At 45.1% G+C, this 14072-nt stretch overlaps 1 protein-coding gene across 8 annotated transcripts in view; it reads right to left on the bottom strand.

The window, feature by feature from the left end:
- Elavl2 (ELAV like RNA binding protein 2) overlaps window positions 1–6162 on the bottom strand; it is a 132603-nt gene extending 126441 nt beyond the window's left edge. For 5 of the 8 annotated variants that reach the window (XM_048453064.3, XM_085686250.2, XM_048453066.3 and 2 more), the window contains exon 1: window positions 5627–6162. The gene's annotated coding sequence lies outside the window, so the exon portion shown is untranslated. Of the gene's footprint in view, window positions 1–1220; window positions 1293–5626 lie in introns of those variants that run through there. The other 3 variants (XM_048453065.3, XM_085686251.2, XM_085686243.2) reach the window with 2 other exon arrangements.
- Window positions 6163–14072: the final 7910 nt, after the last annotated feature.

Raw genomic sequence — 14072 nt, 5'->3', positions numbered from 1 at the left:
ACCTAAAGCGCCAGATTAAGAAAGAAGATACAGAGCCAGGAGAGTTTTACACACCTGTTCGCCAAAATGGAGACTCCAGGTCAGCTTCTAACAAAAAAAAAAAAAAAAAACAAAAAAAAAAAAACAAAAAACAAAAAACCCTACCAATACCACAAATATGAAACTCAAGGAATCTGGACAAACGGTTCTAGGCAAGGCTGCGTTCTGACGCAACTAAACAATTTCAAACAATCAGGTTTCAATTAGGAGAATGGGAAAACCACCCCCAACTGGCACTCAAGTCAATGACTTTTTGCCTTAAGTTTTGACACTAGGCTACATTTTTTGTGAAGACAGAATTATTAAGGATAAGATGGAAAGAAAAACTGCTTCTTAAGGCTCTTTTGTCCTTTCGGAAGGTATTGTATCTCGGCAGTGCTAAGCACTGATCTTTGGGGAAAGGAATTAAAAGAAAGCACATAACTGGTAGCAATTCCTCCTTTTTCCACAATTTAAGAAAATGTAAAGAGGAGACAGAAGATGGAAATTTTCATCGTAAAGATAGAAGTAGGAAATATGCATACAACTGTAAATGACGGTCTGAACAGGTAAAACTCCAGGCTCAGCTCACACCTAGAAGCATGGTGGTTTTTGCGCTCTGGCCCTGTATTAAGTGGTTGGCTTTTCCATGGAATGACTGCTGGTCATTGTCACCACCACCGCCGCACCTGCTGGTAAACCCAGTTTGGTTCGTCCGCCTGGCTCCTTCAGTCTCCCCAGTGCGCTCTCTAGTCTTGCACTAAGGCCTCGGGAGATTTTAGCCGGGTAAAGGCAGGAGCAAACGCAGGAATCACGGGGAGCTACCTAAACCCGGTAAGCTAGCTAAAAACCCCTGAAGCCTGCGGAGAGCACAGCAGAGCATCCGCGCTTCGCGCCAGTAGCGCGCAGCCCCGGGGATGCGATCGCCGGCTGCAACCTCGCACCGCTGCGCCTCACACGCAAAAAGGGGATCACTACCGCTCCCGCCCCGAGCGCCCACGGCCTCACGCTACCCCGGCACACCGCGCGTGGCCTCTCCAAGTCTCTAGACGCCGTCCCAGGTGGGCACACGCCAGACACCACCGCCGCGCTCCCGCACGAAGAGCAGCTGCGTGTCCTCCCACAAGGCGGCCGCAGGCGCCACAGGAAGCGGGCGCTGGGGCGGGAAGCCCCCTCCCCCACGCTCCCTCCAATGCACTCACCTGCGTCTGGGCGCAGTTTTCCCCGGTGGCGCTACACGCCGCGGTGCAGAGTACGTCCACGCCCGTGCACGCGGCTGGCGCCACCAGCCCCGCTCCGCTCCCAGGCCCACTCTGCTCCCACCGTCCCCCCAGCCGACCCGGGCCCACGGGAGGGGCGGTGCCGGGCTCCCCGGTCCCCTGCAGGAACTTCGAGGGCGCTACCTCCCGCTGTCGCCAGCGGCGTGGTCGCCCCGACCGGCCAGCGCTCGCTCGGGCGGAGGCGAGCCGGACGCTGCCTAGCGCTGCGGCGGACACCCGAGTCCAGGGGGCACCGGGAGTCTGGGCTGGAGCCAGCGGAGGAGCGGCCGTCCCCGCCCCCACCCACGCCCCCCACACTTGCCTGCTGCGGCTCGGCTGCAGCTCCCACGGCTCGCGCCGCCGGCCGTCAGCACCGCTCACAGGAGTCACGCTGGCGGCGGCGGGAAGGCGGACTGGAACCCGGCGGAACCCCGCCCTACCGGCCGGCTGCTGCCTCAGTGACGCTGGGGCGCCGCGGTCCCGCCGTTTGTAGCTGGGCGGGGAGGCGGGGCTTGCCTGGCAGCGCGCCAGGAGGCGGGGCCGAGGCGAGCTCGCCACGCCGCCAGCCGGCCCGTGTGTGTGCCCAGTTCCGCCACCCTCGGGGGCAGAAGCTCCCGCCAGGCGTCCTCCTTTGGGCTCCCCGGGGCCGCCCGAATAAGTTTGCACACACACCGAGAGGTTCGAGCAGTGACCCCGGAGACCCCGGCTTGTGCAAGGGGTCACTTTGGACATATGTACATGCGCCAAGTGTAGGTCTAGAGACACACAGAGAATACATGTTTTTCAAGAATTTTTAAAGGCTCTTTTTTCCCCTCGTCCAAAGCCCAAAGGTACTGTGCCTCGACGGGAAACTAAAAGCTTAGCCCCCGCTGTGCATTTCCACCTCCCTAGACAGAATCTGAGGTCTAAATAAACCCTGAGTATCTATCTGAGCGGGGTGCTATGCTCTGTTTAAGATGTGAAGTAGGAAATCCTGCACTCAACCATGCTTGCACCTGCCGTGAACCACATTCTCCTAGGACCCCCACGCCAGCCAGGAAAAGGCCCAACTCCGAGGGGGCGTCCGAATGCTGACTATCCCCTGCCTGCTTCCTTCACCTGGCTCAACGCCCGCGCCCCCCTTACCCCGAAAAACCTGAGTCGGCCCTGGACCCAGACCCGAGACTGGGAGACAGAGCCGCGCACGTTTTTTACACCTGCTTGGCGACTTAATTACCAGAGCACCTGTCGTACTGGGATTTTTTTTCTATTATTGAAAAGGTTTCGGCTTTAACCCTTCCCTCTAGAAAACTACATTTAAAAACATCACCTGTCATACCTACCTGAAATTGCGGGAGGCAGGAGGAAAGAACTGAACAGTGGGCGATTGAGTCACCGCAAGAACGTGATGGAGGTTACAGCTTCAAGGACATGATGCGGGTTTGATGCAGCAAGGTTTGCTAAGGGCGCCCAGCGCTCCCCGCCCCCATGCGACGGGCGGGGAGGAAAGACTCCTCTAACCCAGGGATGGGTGGGGGAGGCCAATTTACCCTCTAAAGGGAAGTGAAATCAGGCATAGTAAATTAGGGAACACAATCATGGTCAAAATGGAGACAGGCCATCCTCAATTTGGAAGACCCAGGTTGGGGACACCAGAAATAGCTAATTGATTCAACATCAGCATTTCTGTGTCACCCCAAATCAGATTCAGAATTAAATGACCTTAGCTGACTTTGTGCGGATTCCTGAGAAATCCGCTCAAAGCGCCTGTGCCTCTTTGACCTCCCGCTAAACAGTTAATTACAATAGTCCTGTCTCAGGCATGCATTATTGCTAAGAATGCCGGTTTTGAAATGTTGGGGAGAAATGGGCCTACCCATTTTGCTCCTCTAGACCTGAACCCTTCCAATACCCTTCACTCTACTTTCTGAAGATGTCTGCTTGAAGTTAGGCGACCTCTCTCAACAGACACTTTCCAAGTCTACTAAACCACTTCTGTCTACAATCTTCATTCTCCTAGAGAACTCCAAAACCGGTTAGCTTTATAAAGAAAATGCCCCAACCCTTGGTGAAAAGATGGAAGCGGGGAGACTCAAGAGTCTGTTAAGATGGGTTCAGGGAATGGCAGTGGTAGCAGGCGGAAACAGCTTTTTAATTAATCTCTGAAATGATGACACTGAAACCCTCAACATTTTTCTTTTCCGTGGACTTGTTTGCTCAATTTTGACAAATCTTTCAGATGTCCCATTTAAAAAGCCATTTTACAAAGATTATCTTCCGGGCACAAACATCCCTAACCTTCCTTTCCCCACAAAACACAAACATCCTTTTCATGACCTTTAGGAAGTGATTATCAATTAGGAAGATAATTTATTAGGTTACTACTGTCTGTATTGTACCTTCCCAACCCCCTTCATTTTAAGCCTACCTTTTTAGGTGGCAGTTAATAGTAGGCCCAGAAAATAAAACATATGTATCTCCCACCCCCACTACTCAGGCAATAGCTATAATAAACAGAGGTGTAGAGGAAGGTTGAAGGTTTAGAGTCTTAACCAAATAGAATGTCTGTACATGGATGGGGTAAAGGGCAGAACCCGTGCACTTCAGGGAAGAAGGACATGGACATTCATCCCCGTCCAGCAGTGTGAAGAGTAAACATTAAATGGCTGATTATTTTTCTCACCCTCGACACAATAAAGCCAGACCTGAAGCTGTAATTAGGAGAGAAAATAACCAATCCCAAGGTCAGTTTCGATAACGGATACTTACAAATAGAAAATGGGGAACGTGGCCACCCTCCAATCTGCCACAGTTATACAGCTCTCCTATTAATTCTTTATAGACGTGACATAGGTGGGTACGTAGCAACGTGCTGGGCATAAATTAAGCAACAATGGCCACGAGAAGTCCTGTCTGCCACGGGGCGCCAGGGTGGACATTGCCACCTTACCATCCCTAGCCCCCACGCCCTTGACAGAGTCGAGTTAGAAGAGGGGCGCTGGCAGAGGGCTGGATTTTCGAACCAGCGTGTGGGTGGGGTGGGGAGCAGCGAGAGATGAACCACCCAGGCCAGCTTTGTACCTTGCCCCCATACTTTGCGTCTTGAGCACCACTCGGCGCTCGCACGCACACACTCACCCACACCCCCTTGTGCCAATAATTTAAACTTCTCCGAGGCAAAGCCACCACCTCGGTCTGCCACCACCTCCCCCGCCCTCCTCGCCCGGCGAGCATCCTCCCCCTTTCCCACGTCTACCCGGATTCGCTCTTTCGCAGTAGAACGCCGACTGGTTTCCCCTGCACCCGGAGAAATCACAAAAGTTAAAATGAAGCGTGTGCCTGTCTGCCCAGTGTCTGGTCCCCAACCAGCTTTCTCCCGGCATCAGTTTTAACAATAGCTACTCGAGGAAGGGGAGCTGCGAGGAGGGGCTGAGGGCTATGCAGCCGACTCAGCTCCCAGGGTAGCTGCGATGCCTCGCGGCTGCCAGCAGGTCCCTCTCTCCCGGAAGGCGGGCTCCGCTGCGTAGGACCAAGGACAGGGCTTGGAATCCACTGCCCAGCGCCCAGCACCGCGAGGCTCCCAAGCAGCCGCCACTTTTCTCACACAGCTCCAAGGATCTTATTTACGTTTTTCTGAACAAAGGGAATCTCATATCCGGTACAGGCTCAAAGATTCGGCCCCAAATTGGCAATCTTGCTTTAAATCTGAATTACTATCATTGGAATCCGTGAATCAGAGACCTCGTAGCTGGCAATGATGAGTTTTGACAGCTTCTAGCCACCCCAGCCCCAGCCCAGCCCCAGCCCTCAGGCTGTATGTACTTTTTTCAGTCAACTACAACTCGCTGCCTGGTGCAGCATCTAAATTCCATCTGGCCATCCCATCTCCCCAGCACACGCTATCTGGTTAATGCAATTAAGCTGAGGGGTTTTTCCCCTGGTCTAATCTGCAAGCAAGTTTAGGCTTCCAATTTCCCCAGTTCTCCGATTCCTTTGCGAAAGTAGAGGCATGCATTGCCCCCAACATTCAAGTTATCCCTCTCTTCCCACGAAATGAACTTCCCACCTCAACCCCAAGGCTCACTCAGCCTCTAGCCTCCCATTGTAACCCTGCCGTAGCCTGACCACATTTACCACTTAAGTTTCTGCCAGTGACATTTTCGAAAATTCCGTACGTTAAGCATGCGTCCACTGTCTTTTAGCCTGACTCTAGAATTGAAAAAAAAAAAAAAAAAGCAAAGCAGTCGCTTTGAAATGAGGCAAACATGTGCAATTAACTTCACATTCTGTATTCCGCTCACTTACAGGTTTTCTGGGTTTGCCAGCGCATCGCTGCAACTAATGATTAAAGAAACCAAACCGAAACTTACCTTTCTCCCTTAAGGTTTTTGTGTATGTGTGTTTTTAAAGTAACGGTGCAGTTCTCCCAATAAGGATGAGCAAGAAGCTGCTGGATAGTTCTCTTAAGACAGCACGAAACCTAAACTGTGCTCGGCTTAAAAGAAACAAATAAAAAGAAATGCTTTCGACCCCAAAGTCCAATGCTAAAAGAAATGATGAAAAAATATGAAAGGGGAGGGGAAACTTAAAAAAAGAGAGTTTAAAAAGACGGAGAGACTACCCTCCTATTGCCGTTCAACTAAACAAAAAGGGGCAAGAAAAACAAACCAAGGAACAAAGAAAAGAGACGAAAGAACGTTTTTTCAAAAAGACGATGTCTTTCTCCTTGTTGCTTTTTAGTAGGTCGCTACAGGAGTAAGCTGCTGCATCTCTAAGTGAGAACAGAAATAAGGGGGGAGGACGTCTTAAAAGGGAGGTGGACTGGACCACAGATTTATAGCACCGTATCACCAACCCCTTCTCTGCCTCCGCACTGCCGTGTGTGCAGCTGCTCTGCCAGAGTCCTATCCCGGGCAGCACGCGCGGAAGTATACGCCGAGTCGTGCCACAACGCAACTTGCTCATCGCCCCAGGTTCCTGATTGGGCCAGACGCTTCCATTGAGGCCGCCCAGGCGAAGTTCTGCTAGACGATTGGCTAGGGCCCTGTGTCACTCTCGAGAACTCAATGGAGTCCCGTTTCAAGGTAAGTTGTGCGGAGAGGTACACACTTAACACTGGCGGCGAAGGGAAATGCAAGAAGCAAAAGGAGATGGGAGAGAGCAACGTGGGAGGGTGGAACTGTACTATGAGAGTTTGCGATATGGCACCATCTATTTTCCTCTTAAGTCTTTCTGCTTCCGAAAGATTGGTTTTATTTTCCCTCACGACTGCATCTTTGGCATATTTCTTTATAATAGTAAACTGTCCGGTATGTATGAGTCATTGAGAGCCCCTCTCTTTGATCTGAGAGGGATGAACGTACACCCATTACTTGTCCGCATGCCTTTTTCGGTTTGTGTTCCAGTAATCTGTAAATCTATATTAGATATTAGGTAGCTGTGTGTTGCTGTTTTAATGTGTGCACATTGATCTCTCTCTCTCTCTCTCTCTCTCTCTCTCTCTCTCTCTCTCTCTCTCTCTGGAATTTTAAAAAAGAAAGTGTCTTAAATTAAAGCTGTACAGTTTAAATTAGCTTTCAGTTCATGGCAGAATAGGAAAGGGGTAACATAAACGTCCTGTACAGAAAAACAGGTACTGAGTAGAGATAAGGTCCTTCACTTGAAGGTAAAAAGAGCAGCTGTATATAAACTAGACAAGCCACTCCTCTGCATTTGCTGGCAATACAGTTCTGGGACCACACATGGATTGCTGACAGTAAAGACAGCTCAGCCTTTACCAGGGTTTGTTGAGTATTCAAAAGTTTAACCAGTAGACCCAGTGTTGTTTTTGCTTTATGGATGAAGGCTTCTTTATTCCAACCGCATATTTGATTAATATTCAGAAAGCTGAAATACAGGCTTACTCATTTATTTCTCCCTTTGACTGAAAGTGGGGTTACTCGCTTGCCTCAAGTTATAAGGAGAAACAATATCTCCCTAGTTCATTTCCAGATGGAATTTTCAGTTTTGACAGCTAGCATCAACTTCCTAGAGAGTACATCTATTTCTTACATAATCTCTCCTCTCTCAAAGATCATTTTGCCTGTTTATTTGTTGCTGGTCACTGTTTTTGACAATGCAAAGGAGGGAAGGCACTGGTGAGAAGTGCAGACTGCAGGGAGGTGGGCTGTCAGAAGGGAGAGAAAGATGGTCTGAGTAAAATGACTTGGAAGTGGGAAGTAAATCATTGTTCCTTCAGAGTGTCCTTGAGTTTGATAAATGATTAATGACGAAGAACTGGGGACCTGTTTAGCTCCTATTTAACCTGTGTAACAGTTTCTAAGTCATATTACTTTGCATAACAATAACAGGGGTTATTAAAACTGGCCTGAGCCTATATGTATGATTACCATTTATAATTATAATTTCCTAGTTCCCTACTTTGTATATAACAATAGCTCTTGGGGGTTAATTTCAACTTAAAACTATTATATAGTCTCAAGTGAGACTACAAGCAAAAATTAAGAAAAAAAAACAGTAGCTTGAAGAAATGAAGGCAGAAGGCTAAACATAAGAAAGAGTGCATCCCTGTTTACAATAGAAGCGAGACTAACAGAAGCCTGGGTCTCCTCTTGTAACCCTTCGTACCACCTCTCACCTGCCAGTTCAGTGCAAGGAAAGAAGGATCATTTAGGCAAAAGTATGCTATTGTCTTGTTTATTCAGAGTTTATAGGAAATGAACTAGATTTTCTCCTTATAACCATGTTCACACTTTGATATTGTATTATTTTTGTAAGTTCATATAATTGTAGCACTTTGAAGAAAATTCTTACCTCTGTAAATACATAAATACTTTTATGGTTGGAAAAGCACTCATAAAGCAATTACATGAAAATAGTAACGCTGTTCATTCAAATGAAAAAGTACTAAATTCTATGGACTCAGTATATATGCATTTTGATGGAGGAGGAAAATTCTCAAACTGTTGTTTTATTCAACATGTTGTCTATTCTCTGTAGATAACACAGACTTATATTACTAAGGAAGTTGAAAATATCTGAAACAGGAGTTTACTCCTTAAATAAGACCATTGTTAAATTTCAAAACTTTTAAATAGATAAGCAACATTTACCTTTCCAACTTTTAAAAATAAAACGAAATGACAACTGTTTTAATACAAATGTTATCCTGATGTAGACTTCATTCTGAAATTCACGTCATACCCTGGAACATTTATGGTACACAGCACTTCTAGTAATTAATGAAGACTATGTGCAAACATCCTACCTAAATGAAGCACAAATTTTAATCAATCTCTCTTGATTCATAGTGAAGAAAAAGAATTATCCTCAGCACCTGAACTTGCATTAGATAAACAGTTTTTTCAAGAGATTCAAATTCTGATCAAGTCACGAGAGCTCCAACAGTCTCTCCAAAGCCTTCGGCACTGTCTGGGCTTGAGGGAAGAAGGAGAGAGTTTGGGGGGCTGCTGGGGGTGTGGAGAAATTTGAATATTAATAAAAATTGCCAAGTAATGCTTTGCAGAGCTGAAAATTAAAGGATTCAACTGCTTCGCTGAGGCTTTCTCAGGAAAGAACATGTCCCTCACAGGAATACTTAAAGCTATTGTGGACAGTGTTGTTTAAGATAGATAACTTCCTCTCACGAGCCCTTCCTCAGGAGGAGAAAGGGTGACTTGAGCAGAATTAGAGGCTCTGCAAACTCTTTGTAACTTTTTCAAACAGAAAATAAAGCAGCTCGGCTGTGTGTGTGAATTGACATTTGATTTGTCTCAGAAATTCTAAATAATTTACCCTCTCACATGAGTTAAAATATTATTTTCTGACTGTTGGGCTTTGGAGAGGTTTTATGTTCATAATGGAAATAATGCTACTTAAATCCTTCATAAGAAATGTTATTATATAACCTGCCCACTGCCCTTTTTTACTTTTCTTTCTTAAAAGAATATTTAAGCTTTCTTTTTACTGTTTCAAAAACAGAAAACTTTGTGGAACTATTGGACACGTCTGTGCGTTTAGGTCCTTAGAGTCTATAGGAAAATGAGGCAGGAATTAGCACCATGGACAGAGACCAGCTTAACGTGCAGGGTAAAGCTTGGAAGATTGGTACAGTATTTTCTGTTTCTCCCTCTGAGACTCGGTAAGAACACTTTGGGGGAACCTTTTATACCACCGATTTGAGGCGGAGACTGCCGGGCATAGAAACAGGTTTGTTTGGAATTAAGCTTGGGTTACTGTGACAAACCCCAGAGTTAGAGTCTGGTTGTCTGGCGTCTTCCTCAACCACCCCCAACCCCGGCCCGGAGGAGCATTCCTTTCTTTAAAGTGTTCTTGCAAAACAAATGCAAATCCCGGTAATCTCGGAAAGTCTGGCAAACCTACTCCAGAGTTTTTCATTCTGAAATTTTCCAGTGGGAATGGCAATAAGAACTCATCCCTGGCTCCCCTAGTTCTTTTCTGGGGTGCTTTCACTCCCTGGCAAAGGGGGGTGTCTTTCACCCTTTAAGGTGAGTACCTCAAGACTGTTCTGCAGAGGACCCTTTATACTGCAAACGCTCCTGCAGGGACAATGTCTAGGAAGGCAGTAAGCAAGATCACAGCCTTTTCTTACCTTCAAGCTCCTCTTCCAGGGGAAGGGCTACAGAATACAATATACTCGAGGGGAATTCCTCCTATTTTACCTGAAGAGACATGTGAATTATGTTATTCAAATGTATACATGTGTATACATATGTGTGTGTATACAGAACTACATACACACACAACTATATATAACTAGTTTCCAGTAAATCTTGGGAGATGACCCTATATTGTCACCCCACCTGTCTCCCTCTGCCCTAGAGAAAATTTGTGAGTCACTTTCTTGTTTAAGCCCTGTGCCTGTCGATTTCAGACCAAGATCTGTCGCACGTGCCCCACTGTGTTTCAGCCTGCGATCAAAGATCATTTACGGAAGCGCTCTCACAAACAGCCTCCGATTTCCTTGCGTCGGTTGCTCAGGAGGAACTTTTAGGAGGATAAACTCGCATCTCTGCTAACATGAAGGGGAACATCCAGGCAATCAGACGAGTGGGGGAAAACAACAACCTGGAGGTGCATACCGGGCAAATCAGAGCCTCGTGTCCGTTTCTTTCAGTGATGCTAACAGCCTTCTCAAAGCTTCCTCCTGCAGCCAATACAGCTCATGCAAAATTAATACAAGTAATTAAAAATAGCAGTTTCCAAAGTTAAAGGAAACCATCTGTCTCAGATGGTAGCAATCAGTCTTTTCGCCCGCCCCTTTACCCGGACCTGAGAAGAAACGGTTTCTCTGCTTCCGATGCTCAGAGGCTCTTTCTTATATTGAAGATTTATGTTTCCACTTGTGTGCGATCCACGTCTAATTTGAAATAATAAAGCCGGGCTGACCAACCAGTCAATCACAGCCATCAACTGTGCCCGGCGAGCTCCCTGCCCCCCAGCTCCCTCAGGTGTCCAACTCTTTTCCTCCCCCTTCAGACCCCCCCTCCCACTCCCTTTTCTCCTTCCTCCTCTCTCACGCACACTCACATTTTCCCCCCACGTGTGTTAAGATCAACCCTTGCCCCACAGTGCAAGCGACAGCACCGGGGCACGGTGACAAAGGCGGGGTTTATATCTGAAGACTGAGGCCCGGGGAGACCGCGGCTAGTGAAACAGCTAGCTGTCTTATCAGCCCGCTGCAGAGATGGAGATGGCTGGAGAGGTCCTCAACAGATAATCGCTTGAATAGGTTTGCAAAGCGCCAAACTTCACGCTTGATAAGCCCATCCCAATGTAGAGGGCAGCCCGGATCCTGCTCCTTTCTGTTTCATCTGGGCTGTGAATTAAGAAATTGAAATTCAGGTGGCAGAAGCAGCCGGCTGCTGATAGACTCCGAAAGCAAACTGACATTAGAATGCTTTTGGCAGGCAGAGAGGGGGCGCCTGCAGTGGGACTTTGTGTCTGGTTTTGTTTATAAGGTATAGGGGGCAAAGGAAGGGAAAAGCCCAACAGGTTTTAAATTTATCTGGGAAAGGGATGCGGCGAGCCGTGGGAAAGGGATTCAGTGTGAGGGCATGAAGTTGGTGAGAAAAAACATAAGTAACAACTGGATCCAACCTGCTGTGAAAGGGGACTCTAGCTCAGAGCAGGGGACAGAGGGCAGAGGAACGACTTTCAAATAGTCTCCAAAGTTTTCCTTCCTCTGTAAGAAAAGCACATCAACCCGGATATAGGACTTTCTGAAGCCAGGCGACTATAACCTGGCCTTTAGTCTCTAAGTGAAAGGGCCTCCTCACTGCCCACCGTTTAGAATAGATTGAGAAGTCATCGACTACTGTAAAGAATCCTCTTAGTTAACTGTACGAATAACAGTTGTATTTCAACTCCCTCCCCCTTGACACAGCTCACTACAATAGGATAATTGAGAAAACTCGGTCAAGGTTTGTAGCAGATTCCAGCTTTCCATATGACACATTTCAGTTCTACACTCCTCTGCCTGCTTATGAGGTTTGAAACTTGATATTTGAATGGATGCTACCCCACAGTTTAACAGGAAGACCAACGTATAAGCCCTGATGTGTTGTCTTGACTCTAACAGCCTGGCACTGGACCTTGTACTCCGTTTCTTAAGTGTCTTAAATGTAAGTCCACCATGGGTGTCAAGTCATGATGTTTACAAGCAGGTATACGTCCTACAGTATTTATACTCTGCATTAGACACATCATAAAAGTACCTTCAAGCGACATCACATAGCTGATCCAGACTCAGAAAAATCAATCTGCTTTTGTTTTGCTTAACCCTCAAATGTAGATCAATGCCAGAGTGCACATGACTAAAAGCATAAAGCATGCTCCAATCCCTTTGACGTGAGGAAAAACAGGTAAATTTGTTAGAAAGGAGGATAAGAAAACACTTAGGATTCTAGCACATGTTTTGGTAATTATTAAACTCTTTTCCCATAAGAAAAAGAACTCTTTAAACTTTGAAGTGACCAGATTACTCACTGTTAGTGATAAACAAAAATATATTATCAGCCAGGAGATCTCAAAGACATTTCTGTTGAATAACTTTATGAAAATCCTTTGTCATAAACACAGAAAAGAGATGTCTGGGTTTCCTTTTTTAAAAAAGTCAAGTATGCACATGAATGATGAAAGGATTTGAGTATCCTACCTATAGTGAGACAGAAATGTATGGTTATATAAGTAATGCTTCTTTTCCATATTATCTTTTTTTATAAACTTATAAAAGTTTAAATAATGGCTATGGTATAAACATGTTAAGAATCTTTTTATAAATTCCTGCACTTCCACACTATAGTATTATTGCCAGTATCCATATAAATAATACCTATTTGTCACAAAAAGATAATTTTGAATTACCAGTTCAATAAACATTTAAGCTATGGGTTCTACTTTGTTTTTCTTAAGCAAATTAAAAATATATACACAGAAGATGATTTAAACTATTGTTTATTGACATAGGTAGAACTTCTTAAAGATACAAATTTACGCCAAAGCTAAAAGATGCACTCCAAATTTGTGAGGCGAAAGAGACAGTTAATGGATTTAAATTATAACATTTCAAAACTGAAAGAAAACTGTAATTTTCTTCACTGAATAGAAACTGTTTTGGTTTTGAAATTAATATGAAAACAATTCCTATCTCCATTTTGCCACTAATTCATAATATAAACATGTGTCGGTATTGTTTCCAAAGGGCTATCAAGGGTAAAAACTAGCAAAGTAGTCAAGAGTATAAAATGTGTTTTTAAGGATGTTCTAGAATCAGTTCTCTGTGGGAAATACAACAATGTATAGTAAAGGGAGAGTTTGTAACTCCAGAGGCAGAGCTACCGATGCTTTTAAAATGCCCCAATGTTGTAATACTTTTGTTTATAACTGATCACGAATCTGTTACCAAAAATATCAGACAGAGCAATTACAGTTTTCCAGTTCCAGCATTTGTCATCAGGTAAGTGCCAAATAAGTGACAATCCAGCCAGTTCCTAAATATTTATCCCTCCTCTTTGACAAAAGGCTTGCTTTAATTTGAGTCGAGCATCTTTTGAGTGCCCATCGTGTGCCAGAATAACAAAACAGGGTTACAGACTGTAAGTGTTTAATGGAAATCAGATTAAGCTTTTAGAAAACCCCAGTAAAAGAGAAAACTAGGAAATCTAAATAGCTCGGTAAATGTGTCATATAAAACATACTCACTGTATGCCTGCCTGTGCTGTGTTATTGCTGTGTAGTCTTCTAAATGTTTGTGCACCGTAATTTTCTTATTATATGATTGTCAACATTTTTCTCCTTGAAATAGATAACATAATATAATAGTGCTTTTTTAGAACCTATAGTTTTGCAAGCTATTAAGAACTTGAGTCTTGACTTCTGTACATGTTGACTTGTACCTGACTCTGCTTCTACTTACCGCCTTTAAACCTTGGTTTCCTGATCTATAAAGCAATGATAGTGATGATCAATTTAGTATCACTATGAGGTTAAATATAATCATGAATATTGAACAATCAAAGTTCCTGCATAGAAGAAGTGGTCAATATACAGTAACTACAATTTTGGGCATTTTATTTTTGTAAAGCCAGAATTAGAATTCCTGCCTTGCGTATGGTCTCTTAAATATTTTTCATTTGCTCTCATTAATGTCTTACCTGATATATTCTATGATAAATATCTTCTCATATTTCTAATTGTAACCAAGTTTTACAGGCCCCAGAAGGCATAAAATTCTTCTGTCTGCCCTGCTATGTGACTCCAATATATTTCCCTATACAATTTCATGATTCTCCCATA

The sequence above is a fragment of the Myodes glareolus genome, chromosome 3, assembly GCF_982192425.1.
Source record: "Myodes glareolus chromosome 3, mMyoGla1.1, whole genome shotgun sequence".
NCBI lineage: Eukaryota > Metazoa > Chordata > Mammalia > Rodentia > Cricetidae > Myodes > Myodes glareolus.
The sequence above is the reverse complement of the archived record's forward strand: the minus strand, read 5'-3'. Positions and strand labels throughout refer to the sequence as shown.